General features: G+C 40.9%; 1 pseudogene across 1 annotated transcript; it reads right to left on the minus strand.

The window, feature by feature from the left end:
* Window positions 1-459: 459 nt before the first annotated feature.
* Window positions 460-2,085, minus strand: LOC147632887 (cytochrome b561 and DOMON domain-containing protein At4g17280 pseudogene; annotated as a pseudogene). The gene has a single exon (XR_015267174.1). The product of XR_015267174.1 is annotated as a cytochrome b561 and DOMON domain-containing protein At4g17280 pseudogene (transcript).
* Window positions 2,086-13,778: the final 11,693 nt, after the last annotated feature.

Below are 13,778 nucleotides of genomic sequence, written 5' to 3' on the forward strand. Positions count from 1 at the left end.
GGCCTCGTAACCTTTTGACATGTAGAACCATTTGGGCCTCGTAACCTTTTGACATGGTGTCTAAGAGTAAAGCCCATAAATTCCATGTGTGGACCATTATTTCCATGAAAGCATGTAGCCTTTTTCACAATGTATTAAATCTATCTAAGCCATCGAGCTACGCCATCTAGCCTCTTTCATAGTGCATTAAATCTATCTAAGCCATCTCTACACCATCTAGCCTCGGCCACGATTGAGGATGGATGTAGGGAAACTCATTGCATTGGTACTCAACCATGACTACTTCTCCTGATGGAGGTTATACATACATAAGCTAGCTGCTACCCATACCTTACAATATGCGGGTAAAGCATTGATATTTAATGGGCTATTAAAAGCGCTTTAAAAAAATCAACCATAAATGTCAAAAAATACATTGTTCAATCAATCTTTAAGATAGAGAACAAGGAATAAATCTAAGACCTCAATGTTACACTTTTATTTAACTATAGATGATAAAAAAATTTAAGATTGGGACCATAAGTTTAGTCTACACCACAATATATTGAATACCTTTGTTGAAGTGAACAGTGTCACGAACTTTTGACTTGGCGATGGGCTCCCTTACACTAGTAAGATTTTACCCGTTTACTCGTTTCCGAAAAATCGATGTGAGGAGTAATTACAAGGAGTTTGTTTCTAGAAAGAGAAATTCCTCTCTACACATGATCCCTCTTTGGTGAAGAACTGTTACGAGCGACGGCATCGGCAGCCGGCCGACTGGTGGAGTCCATTGCGTAACCTTCTGCATGTAATTGCTTGTGGTGTTCTTTTCTTTGTCGGAAGAAGTGGTACCATATGCCAGCTTCCAAGGCTAGGCTAGCACAGGCTGCGATCACGATGAAGGCAATGTACATGCCCTTGTACTTCTCGGGCGGTGCCAAGATGTTGAATCCTTTGAAGACGTTGATCACTCCAAGAATGATGACACTGTACCCCAAGCCGTGGTGGTAGATGTTCCAGAACATCCGCAGCTTGTGCTGCTTGTGGGGGCGTGCAAACAGAGAGAACATTTGCACAGTGGCCAGAGTGAAGATGGAGATGCCAATGTTCCTGTGGCTATGGTATTGGACACCTGGACTCAAAGCCCCTAACCTCAATCCGGTGGCCCATGCTATAACGCCCAGAAGGTAACCAACGGTTTGCAGAGCTACATGCATGTAGAACCAGCCGGGGTCCGCAAAGGGGACTTGCTTGATGTAGCGTGCTGTCATGGCACCCAGGATGATGAGGACACCCCATGAGACGACGGCAAGAGCACCGTGGATGTTTCTGAGCTTGTTGTGAGGAGCTTGCGACGAAAAGACTGAGCCGGTGGTGAGGTTTATGGTCTTCATGCCGTTCCTCTGGCCTGCATTGTGAGGGGCAGGGACGTTGTTTGTGACGGAGGGGCCTCGGTTGTAAACGGTATTGATGGAAGTGAAGCCTGGGGGGAGACGTAAAGTGGCGAGGATCGTGAAGGAAGTCCCGGAAATGAGGACGGACATGTTGAGCACCTGGAGGATGTCGAAGGCGGCGACGGGCGTGAGGGAAAGGTTGATGTCGTTATAGACGGCCGAGGTGAGCTTATAGCGCAGGACGGACGCGGTGCCGTTGGGCTGCTTGAAGGCCACGAGGGCATCGGAGTTCACCATGGAGCTGCCGTTGAAGTTGACGCCCCACCCCACCCAACCACTTGTGGACAGCGCCGTGTCCGTGTAAGCGATGGACGCCGTGTTGTTAGCCGGCGCATAGGTCCACGCTAAAGAAGACGGCTGCAGGTCCGCGCAGCTTGCGAAGCCAGCAGTGAGACTGTTTCCAGAGCACTGTGCAGAACACGGGGACGTGCTGCAGGAAAGTGCTACGATCACAACTGCTAGGGGAAGTAAAATCAATGGCCTTGCCATGGCCAAACACAGGTGCTGGGGCACTTGAGGCTGAGCGGAAGAACGTTGGCTCCAACGTCGGGCTGGAGATCGGAGGGAATCAAGCTCTCTAATGGTAGATAGAGGGTGCAAGTGAAGATTAATAATAGGAGCAACGAAGGAGCTCCATCATCATCATCCAACAAGAACTGCCCACCTACTAAACGCGTAGGAACACTATTTTAGTTGCACATACATACAGGGGTTGATCAGCCCCGCAAGCAAAGGAGAACTTAGAAGCGTTGTGTGAAGACGGACAGCGAGGCAACTAGTGAGTGGGTGGGTGAGTGGTGGGGGCTGCCAACTTTGGCGGCGCTTCCCCCTGAACCTACCCACACTTTCCCCCTTCACTTCCAAGCGACCACAAAAATTCTCCCTCACAACAAACATATATATTGTACGATCAAAGGCTAATACTTTTCCACGACACCTACTCGGTCCAGAATTGTCTAATTGTGCGCCCGTACCCACCCCAACAAGGGTTGTACACAGGGGCATCACGGTTTTGCTGGGAGAGTTTGGCAGGGAGGCAAGAGTTGATCAAAGGTTTTGGCCTAAGGTAGCTTTATTTTTATTCTAGCTGATCAAAGGTTTTGGCCTAAGGTCACTTTATTTATTAAATGGGGCAAAAGTGACCTCTTTTTTTGGGAAATATATATTAGAATGCTATCCAACCACATGTACAAGAGTTATCCTTTTACACATACCAAAGGAACAGTTCGGTTCTCAGGAAAAAAACTTCTCATGTTGCATCCTAGCCTACAGCACTAGTAGAACTCTTCATTATTTAATAGCCCACAAATCTTGTATTGGAGCAACAATTTTAGATTAGGTCTAGGACCATGGTTATGGGTTCAAGTAGAAAAGGGGCTCATGGACCACTATGGTACCTTTTTGACATCTTTTGATATTGATCATCTTGACTCTTGGAGCCTCAAGGCTTTTATACCTTTGCTTGTGGAAGACTATTTCCATCCTCTTGGTGGGAGGTTAACTCACTTAGGCATCATGGCCATTGTATAAGATTACCTCCTTAATCGTGTATTAGTCCATAATGATTATCCTAAATCACAGTTCTATGATCACTCCATTTCAATTGATATCAGAGCTCATCAAGTAGTCAAGGTAGGTACGCCAAAAGGTCATACATTGAAGATATGAAGCAATGGTGTTCAAATCTACAACTTGGACGGGCGCCCGTAATGGTCCGATGGAATATTTAATGCAATTACCGCTTCAAGAGCATGTGGTAGCAAGTTAGGATGAAGTCCCAAGTGATGTACTTCATGGATATATTATGAGAGTAGATATTGTAATAGCATTAGGCCTCTTATGAGCCTAAAGTACCCGACCGACCACAGTTTAAGTGAGTGTGAATACTTATGGCCATGTATATAAGTGAATATCTCTCATAATACAAGAATACTCACCCATTGTGCAATAGAGTCTTTCTCTTGCTAATCCTCTTACTAATTTCTATGTCTAATGCATGCTAGAGAGTGTGTGTGAGTGATGTGAGATGAGAGGAGGGACGAGTACACTTAGTGCAACGCGATGGTGTGACAACGCTTGCGGGAGACGCGGTGGAATTGCTTCTCAAGGAGTTGTAGAGCTTGGAGACCTCAAGGGTTACGAGTTAGGCTATTGGAAAGATCTTCACGACAGTTGTGGTTCACTAGGTAATCTCTTGTTAGATGTGTTTCAAGAAGGGTTAGGGTGAGCCATAACATTTTTGGTACCGCTACCGAGGAGCCATCCCTTGGTTTTTCCTATCATTTTTCTCTAATCTACGCATTACTCATTGCCTATTGTCTTGATTAGTGGTTTCCCATGAAAAAGATGTGGATTTGATGGTGATATATGTGTGATTTGGTGTAGAATAGCTCTCTTTTTTGTTTTGTAAAGAATATTTTTTGTTTAATTTTTAGCCTAAATTATTATTTTTTATTGTTGTGAATGTGTTTTTTAATGTTTCTAAGGATTACACATAGTGTGTATTAGGTTTAGTTTTCAACCATTGCATCAAACAATGCAATAGAATACAATTTTTAGTGATTTTTAGCTCAAGAGCTAGAATCATTAATTTTTGTTTGATTTGTATATTTTTTGTTTGAATTGTATGCATTAGAGTGTTAGCAAGCAATATAAGTAGCTTAATCATTGAAAAATTTTCTCAAAACCTTCAAAAAATCCTTGAAATCGACTAATCTTTCTTAATTGATTGGTTTTTATCATTAAGAGTGATTAATCCAATTCAAGAGGTAAAAAAATTTAAAAAATGTATTTTTTGGGATCCAAATTGATCATGTAAGAGGTCCAAAATTAGTGTTTTTGAGTGTTTCACTGTTTTGAGAGCATCTAGATACAGCAAAACACTTAATTACATCAATTTCTTCGTGAATTGGATGAAATTTCCTCTCTTTTTTTGCTTAATTTTATACAAAGAGAAGAGACTAAAATTAAGAGTTTAATTAATCTCTAATTATATATTAATCTATGCATTAGTTGTTACACATAGCTTAGAAATTCCATGCTCTATCTAGTGATGTACTCAATGGTGTGAATTAATTAGTGATTAGTGATTAATTAGAAACTTTGATTAGTGTAAAAAAGAGAAAGATTAGTGAGAAGATTAATTTTTAATTAATTTTTTACATAACTCATTAAGGCTAATGAGCATTGAATGAAAAGATGCCAATGAGTTGTCAAATTATCTATTTTGGGGGTCATTTATGAAAGGTGTAAGGGGGTGTCATAAAAAGGTTGACTTTTTTTATTCCCACTTATCTTTTTGGGAAAAGACCATATCTCCCCAACTTAAAATTAAAAAAATATCCACGCACGCCTTAAGCCATTCATGCCTTAAGGCCTCACGTGGAAAAAAAATCGGTGTTTCACGTCTTAAGTATTTCGTGCCTTAAGCCGTTCACGTCTTAAGACCTCACGTGAAAAAAAGTCAAAAAATCAAATTTGATAACATCCGTGAAATCCATTTCACGCCTTAAGGGTTCACGACGTGAAATCCTTAAGCGTCTCACCGCATGAAACAATCCCTATACCCAAAAAAAATCAAATTTGATAAAATCCGTGAAGTCCGTTTCACTCCTTAAGGATTACGATGTGAAATAGTCTCCGCACCAAAAAAAAAAATCAAATTTAATTCTTTTCGTAACGTCTCTTTCACAATGTGAGGGGGTCTGTAGGCAAAAAAAACAGCCCTGTTTGGAGGCTCATATCTCCTAAACCATGAATCCGTTTGAAGGCGCTCTAGTGCTCATCGAAAAGCCGGCATCGAGCTCTTCGTAATTGATCTTAAGGGTCCGAGGGTAAAATCCATCGTTTTGGCCTCCGACCAGCAGCCTCAAAATTTGACCTGGAAATCAAGGCAAAAAAATGACCCTAAAAGAATTAAAAATCATCCAAAACAGCATGAAAACGATTGCGGACCACATTCGGGCTACTTTTTAAGGCTCTAAAAACAACAAAATCATAAAAAACTCAAAGAGGCAAAGTTGTAGTCTCCAAAAATACTACAACTCTCTCATAAAGAGTTTTTTCAAATTTCTTTTGGAACACCTTAAAAAACGAGCTGCGAAACTAGAAAAATCTTCCCCAAAAAAAAATCGTCTTCAGACAATGATGGAAAATAGGTTTTGAGACTTCCTCTTCTATCTAGGATGCTACCATCATGCACTTTTTTCGGAAGAATATCTCTAAGAGGTCGTTCACGTGTGTAGTGTCAGCTAATTTGACCCAATGAAGGGTACGCTAGGCCTCACATGAGATTGTAACAAGCTGTCATAAATCCTAAAAAGTAAAAATAATAATAATAATAATAAATAGTGCTTGCTCGTTAGCAATTGGCACCATCAGACATGGCAACGATAGAGGGACTACGTGGGCCGACACCCTAACTGAGCCCAATGGCTAACATCTTCGAGCCATTGAGATCAATGCCCCAAATGCACGTCCCAATACCATTGGCCATGCAAACAACAAGCGTGTCATCGGGTTTTATATCCCTTGTCACTTCAATCCCACTGAGCTTTGGTCCTTTACCTAACATTCCCACAAATCCTATAGGTACCAACCTTTTGCAACCCCTAGATGCCCACACCTTGGATATATTGACTAATGTAGGAAGGGGGGTTGTCCAAGGACTAAGTGAGTCCCTACCCACAAGAGCACTCACATACGACCTCAGTGACTCATACAAAAACATGGCCGTACAGATTTCAAAAATCATGGGTAAATATAATGGAACAACTGATCCTGTTCAATTCATTCAAGAGCATGTGGAGGACATAACCCCAAAAGAGCCAAAAGCTACACATGATGCAGAAGCATCCACCTCAAAGGCTACCACACAAACCACAACACCCATATGTGTGACACAGAATACAAAAGCCCGAAAGAAAATTCGTTCTCGTCACATGGGTAAACATAATGAAAACCTGACGATCCAAAGAAAGTCAGAAGATGAAACGAGTCCTAGTATGTCGCTAAGTGAGGATGAAACAAGTTTTGATTTGGCACTAGATGCACCTCACAGACCAATCAAGAAACTAGAACCCACCCAACCACCCCAAATTAAAAATCATGATCACATGACTTATGCGCGAAACATAAAAAACAAGCTCAGGAGAGCATGCTTAGCATGGTTAAGTGTCATACAAGATCACTGGTTGTGATTAAACCTCATAATGCCAATCCAAAAAAAGCAACCAAAATACAAGAATGTGAGGAGTATCGCTTCACCTTTCAAGAGGAAGATGTACTCTCTATATAAGAGTCAATAAAGGCAGATTTCATGAATTATGCGGATAAAAAAGCACGTGAGGAATTCGATGAATCCCTTATGAAATTAAAGTAATCTCTCAAATCCTCATTTGTAGGAGCTTCCCTCATTATGAAGCCAGCATAGCATCAGCACTTGCACCTTTGATGGCTAAACATAAAGAACGGGACTACATGAATTTGCAAGTTTTCAAACATACCTTAGTTAGAATTGTGAGAGGACCGAGTGTACCATTGTACACATTGGGTACTATTAAAAAAGATGAGAAATAAAAAGAGAATGAGATTGAATGGGAATATGAAACTGAAATGAGATCTGAAGCTGAAACAAAAACTAAAACATCCATGGTTCCTCTTGAAGATTCTATCATGGTATGGTTAGATTTCCCTGCGGGCGGGGGCAATGATGTTAAGCGCAAACGCGCGTTGATTAGCCCTCAAGCTAGTCATAACATCCTAACAACAGACACTTGGGTGTCATTGGGGAAACCTAAACTCATCCCTAAAGACAATGGTCTTGCAAGAGGAGCCAATGGACAAAACATTGAAGTTCCAAGTTACTTTAGTTACGCTACTCAAACAATCGATGGAGATGTGGAATTTAGATTCCATGCTACCTCAAATCCCCTTCAGTATGATGTTATCCTTGGTGGAACTTGGATACATGACTCGTTGTATTCACTTGATGAATCCATGCAAATAGTCACCTTGAATACTCCTACAAACATTGTGCAAATGCTCTTACAGAAGGAAGAGACCTTGGAGGAGCTGGAACTTCCAATATATCTTACTGAGAATAACCCAAGAATTATGGCTGGATTGGAACTTTCCAATAAAATCACCACAATTCAAGCAAATCTTTATCCAACACGAGAATCGAATCTCATGACCGTCGAGTTATGGGATTTATTAGGTCAACCGCTCATTCTAAAAGAATTCCATTTTCACAAGACTTGAACATGCCATGTCTCGGGTACTTTGAACATACAAATTATAAAATGTATATTGAAACTAACCCCCTTACTTGCAAGTTGTTTGTGGTTGAGTATATATAAGCAGATTTGATCTTAGGACATATTGCTGCCCAATCACCACTGTGGTTTGATAGCGATAGGGTCATCATGATGGTCAATGACACAAAGTTGACAATACCATACTGCACGGAAGAGGATCCAACCCTAATGAATTTCTATGATGTTGAATGCAAAAAGTTACAAAGCCTCTTCCATAGAATCCCCTCTACATAATGACCTACCATCTGCATTAATGACTAACTCGGACAAAGAATCTACCCCTTCCACTCCATCCTCACCAACAAAGTCTAATGCTAAAACCACGCAATCAATAACTATTCCTAAAGAAGATTCCCAACCAAAACCATCTATCTCAAAGAAGGAACTCAAGGAAAATCCCCAGAGAAAACGCCTCTCCATAAACTAACCTCGCCAAAAAAGGGGGCTACATGCTCAAAAGCCTCCACATCAACAACCACCACTCTGCAAGAGACTCGAAGCACATCAACAACTCCCATGAGTCTCAAGCCTATAGCCTCAGTGCCAAATAATGTGAAGGAGGGCCCAAAACTTTCCACTTCCACCAAAAAGAAAATTCCACCAAGACAACATAAATCAAGGTATCTTAATGGTATCAAAATATGGGTGGAGAGGCAGCTACTTGTAGCTCAAGGCTACTACGAAGGTGATAATCAAATTTGGGTGCCTCGACAGTCAAAGCCTCTTCATCAACATAGCATTCAGAGGCCAAAGAAAAATAAAAGTACTCCATAACACCGTAAACAAAGGCCTATGTGAGTTCCTTAACAAACTCTAATAACTCAACATGTGTGGGTACCAGAATAATTACTGTAAGCACAAGGGTACTACCAAGGAAATAATAAAGCCAAGGAAATAATAAAGCTTGGATTCCCAAGCGCATCAAAAAGTCCCCTAAGCCTGCAAAAAGAAAGAAAAGGCAGCACCAAAAGCATCAGCCCCCACCAATTTATAATGTTCATTCACAAATGGGTGCATGTGCATGTGCTTCAGGAACAAGGATATTATGATGATAATACCTTCGTATGGTTACTAAAATCGAACAAAGTGAAGAAAGCCTCACCACCACTTACTTCAACCCCAACAGTTTCACCTAAACTTCGACAAGAATGGAAACCCAAGAAACACCAAAAAAGCCACTCAACAAATACACAAGAGCTTGTGTGTTCATTCAAACCCAATGGCAACCAACCAGAAGCTGTACCTACCGCCTCGACAACACTTGTGCCAAAAAATTCAAGATTCCATTCCCACATCTGCCAACGGAGACTTATGAGTGCATTAAAGACAAACTTATAATGTTCTTTTCACCCCTCTAGATGTGAAGCATAAGTGCAGAAGCTACGCGGCAAACATAAGCACCTATTCTCTAAAATAGGGAATAGACACAAGAACCATTGATCGTAAGGTGGTAGCAAAAAGAGAGAGAGAGAGAAAGAAGAGAGAGAGAGAGAGAAGAAAAACACCAAGGAGTCACACATATGGCCTACCTAAAAAAGGTAGAATATTAGAAGCAACTCCCATGATCTTCAATAGCCAATACAATTTTGTTAAGCTTATAGCTTATTATTCTTTTGGCTAAGTTAATGTAGCAGCTGCTCCATGAGTACATATCTATACTCATGCACTGGGAGGACATTTGCACCAAAGCCTTACCGTCGACAACTTCCAAGTACATCTTTGGATGGGGGAGCCATGGTGGGCAAAAGCCTAGTCAATGGTACCAAAGCCTTACCGTCGACAACTTCCAAGTACATCTTTGGATGGGGGAGCCATGGTGGGCAAAAGCCTAGTCAATGGTACAACCCATCACCTAGAACTTTCCTTCAAATTGCAAACCTCTTCAAACACAAGTCTTCATAACACATGGGTCTCAAATCCTTAGTGAAGAAATCTTAGCTCACAAGTCGACGTAATTCTTTCATGCCTCACCCAACAACTGGCCACATCAACAAATAGCAGCTCCATAAGAGTCTATGGGACTCAATTCTTGTACTTCATGTATATCTGCTTTATTAGAGGACTTACATATACATAAAAGAAAAAATAGCACATGGAAAGAAGCATGTAGGAACAGGTCCTACTCAACAACATTTGACAAGAATCCTGCCTCAAAAAGAGACTTCATTGAAGGCATATTCAAATGATGAATGTGGCTTCAATGAATTAAATGAGAAACTGAGAAATATAATCTTGTTCTAATCTACGTTCCTTCGGATACTTCCTTCTCTTCTCCCCCATTATTAACATATCTTAGCTTCCCCACCACTAACACAAATCACATGTAACCTTTCTTATGATTGCCAAAAACAAAGTGAGCCAAAAAGAAAAAACATGCTCACTAAAATATAAAAATGCAATTGTTCACAAAAAACCCCACCCCCAGCCCATTAGGAATTCCCAATAGACTACTAACCTTTTCATCTACTAACTCACCTTTCCTATTACTTTTGGAGGAACAACGACCATTGAATGTCACGCAACATCAAAGCCATCTACAAGCTTGGCAATTCTCCCCACATAAAGGTCTTCAACGCTATCACAAGGACGTGATCGACATCAGGAAGGGGGGAATGTTAACCCATTCTTAGGGTTAACAAGAGCTACCACCATTATCTTATATCAAGGAGTCAAGGTAGATACACCAAAAGGTCATACAGTCAATGTATGAAGCAATGGTGTCCAAATCTATAACTTGGACAGGTGCCCATAATGGTCCGATGGAATACTTAAGGTGATTTTTGCTTCAAGAGATATAAGAGAATATCTAATCTCTCTCTCTAATGCATGCTAGTGAGTGTGTGTGAGTGATGTGAGGTGAGGTGAAAGGAGGGATGAGTACACATAGTGCAATGCCGCGGTGTGACAATGCTCACAGGAGACGCGGTGGAATTGATTCTCAAGGAGTTGTAGAGCTTGAAGACCTCAAGGGTTATGAGTTCGGCCATTGGAAAGATCCTCACAATAGCTATGGTTCCCTAGGTAGTCTCTTGTTGGATGTGTTCCTAGGAGGGTTAGGGTGAGCCATAACAACAGCGTGCAACACCTTGTAGGTGTGCAAGCATCCAATGCAACACTTTGTTGTAGTGCATGCCACATAGCAGATTATTTTCCTCATTTTGCCTCATGCAGGTCTCAAGGAGAGAAAGCTGATAGCAGCTACTCATTTGTCGCATAGCAACCAACTCCCATCGCCACCACAAGCACAAGCACATCATTGGCAGCAACATCAGCGCCTTCCTTATTAAGGCTCACACAAGCAACAACAAATAGAGCCTCAGTGAGCATAGAGCTCTTAGCTCTTGAACCATACCTTTTTTAAAAAAATAACAACATAGGTGAAAAGAAGTCGGGACGAGCTTTCTATAAACCCTAACGTTGACATCAATCTCTCAAATCGGTCGTTTCCATCTACAATAGCGTAGAAGCTCAAGGTGAAGGAAAGGCTCAAAGTGAAAAGAAGCCACCAACATGCCCACATTTCATACTCTCCCTTACCCTAAATGTTTTTTGTTTGTTCACACTCCCTAGGCCAACTACCTTGTCCACCTACACCTTGGATCTTGTTTATCCTACCCCAAAGTTATCTTTTTTATCCTTGCCCAATTTTTTTCCACTCACACACACATGACTTTATTTGGGGAACATATATTGCTACTATGGTTTGATCACATGTGGGTACTTGTTGGTAAGGGTTGTTTCAGCACTTATTGCACATTGAGATTGATTCACACACTTTGAGTTTGCTTTGAGGTACTCACTCATGACGTATATGTCATGGTTTTTATTTACACACTTTGAGTTTCCTTGGTGATTTTTTTCACACGTGCGAGGTGTGCCACACATGTCGATGCATTATTTGGGCTTGTACATTGTTAGCCTTGATTCACGCACACTTTGGCATTGCTATCATTTTCTCACACTATTTGTGCTTTTATAGCCTTGATCACATGTATTAGCACATTGTGCGCTTGTGTCACATATTTTGGGGGATTTTGTGAGTTGGTTTACACACCTTAGGCCTTATTGGTGGTTGTTTACACATCCTATAAGCCTTGAGAGGTGTGTTCACACATTGTTGTGCATTGTGTTTTGGTGCGTACACTTTGGGTAGTGTTTGCATACAACCATGGGTTGTTCCTATTACTTTTATCCTTCATTTGATCACCATGGGGTGAATTCACACCATCATTAACATCATTTTGTTAGCATTTCTGATTATGATAGCAAGAGAGTTGCTTATGCACTATCATCATGTCTCTACGATTGCTATATTCTGATTTGCCTTCTCATGTCATGTATTGTATATCTTTTGCCGCATTTGCATATGCCTTTGGCATTTCAAGGCTTAGACCTCTACATCTTCACTCATCAACTTCTTGCTATCATGAGGCAACATATTTATACCAGTATTGGATGTTCGAGCTTCAAAGTTTGATGCCTAGTCATTTTTGGCATTTGTTCGATGAGGAGGAGATATGTGTGCCGAATGGTCTAGGTGGTCCACACATGATGATTTCATCACTTCATTACTTGGCTACATCGGCACGGATGGTTCGGTTTTTTTTTAATGGGATGATTCTTCCTTTGGTGACTTGATTGAGTTTCTCACTCTCGGTTCATCGTGATTATGTTTCTGTGATGAGGACGTGGACTACACCGAGACGAATACTTATGATGATATTTGTGATACGGTTATAGATGATTATATGGGTGATGATGATCATGGTGATCATTCATGGGATACATTTGGTGTATTATGGCATGACAAGATTGGATCCTTGGAGGACACGTATAGGGCATGCTTACACTTTGGTTGCTATCGCAGTGGTGTTTGCATGGGCCTCGATAGTTTCTACGACTTTCCCACGACATCGATGACTAGCTATCATCCCATTGGTTCTCATTTACTTAGACCAACTCATTCATTATATTATGATGGGGACGATGTTGTATTATACACACACACATGATGACATTGATGTATCACACACACATGCACATGATCATAGTGATATATGTGCACATGATGCCACTAACACATACACATGATGATGATGTATGTTAGTGATGTGTGTGAGTCAAATCATGTGGGCATGATCTTGAGGGTAGAGATGGCAGTGAGCGTTCGAAGCATCAACACTTCTATGCCTATCATCTTTCCTATGGATCATGTGGACACGCTAGTTGATTATGGTGACATTCTAAAGGATAATGATGTATCCATTAGCACACTTAAGGTTAGTGTGATACTCGACATACGAGTGATAGAGACACCTATGAGCATAAACCTGAGTTCCTAGTGTTAGATGCATCAAGCTATTTTTCTAGGATTTCTATTTGTGGAGATATCACTGATATACGACCACTACTCCTTGTATTCATAGCATTCCTGGTAGCATTCGTGTGGGTAGAGTTCATGTATTTGAGCAGTCAGGGATAATGCATGAGAGTAGTGATGATTTTTCTATGGTTAGACCTCACAAGAGAGGTAGGATTGTGCATATGGATCTAGAGAGATTTGTAACACTTCTATGCATATCATCTTTCCTACGGATCATGTGGACACTCTAGTTGATTATGATGACATTCTAGAGGATAGTGTGAATTTGATTAGTGATGTATCCATTAGCACACTTGAAGTTGATGATACTCCGCATATAAGTGACAAAGACACCTATGAGCATAAACCTAAGTTCCTAGTGTTAGATGCATCTTGCTATCCTTCTAGGATTTCTATTTGTGAAGATATCGCTAATATATCCACTACTCCTAGTATTCATAGCATTCGTGGTAGCATTTTTGTGGATAGAGTTCATGTATTTGAGCAGTCAAGGATAACACATGAGAGTAGTGATGATTTTTCTGTGGTTAGACCTCGTAGGAGAGGTAGGATTATGCATATGGATCTAGAGAGATTTGTATTTGATTTGGACATTTTCCTAGATCCAATGATTAGAGAGGTTGATCTATCTTGGGATATAGG

Source organism: Cibotium barometz, chromosome 13 (assembly GCF_041138505.1).
Source record: "Cibotium barometz isolate CiBa-2024 chromosome 13, ASM4113850v1, whole genome shotgun sequence".
Taxonomy (NCBI): domain Eukaryota; kingdom Viridiplantae; phylum Streptophyta; class Polypodiopsida; order Cyatheales; family Cibotiaceae; genus Cibotium; species Cibotium barometz.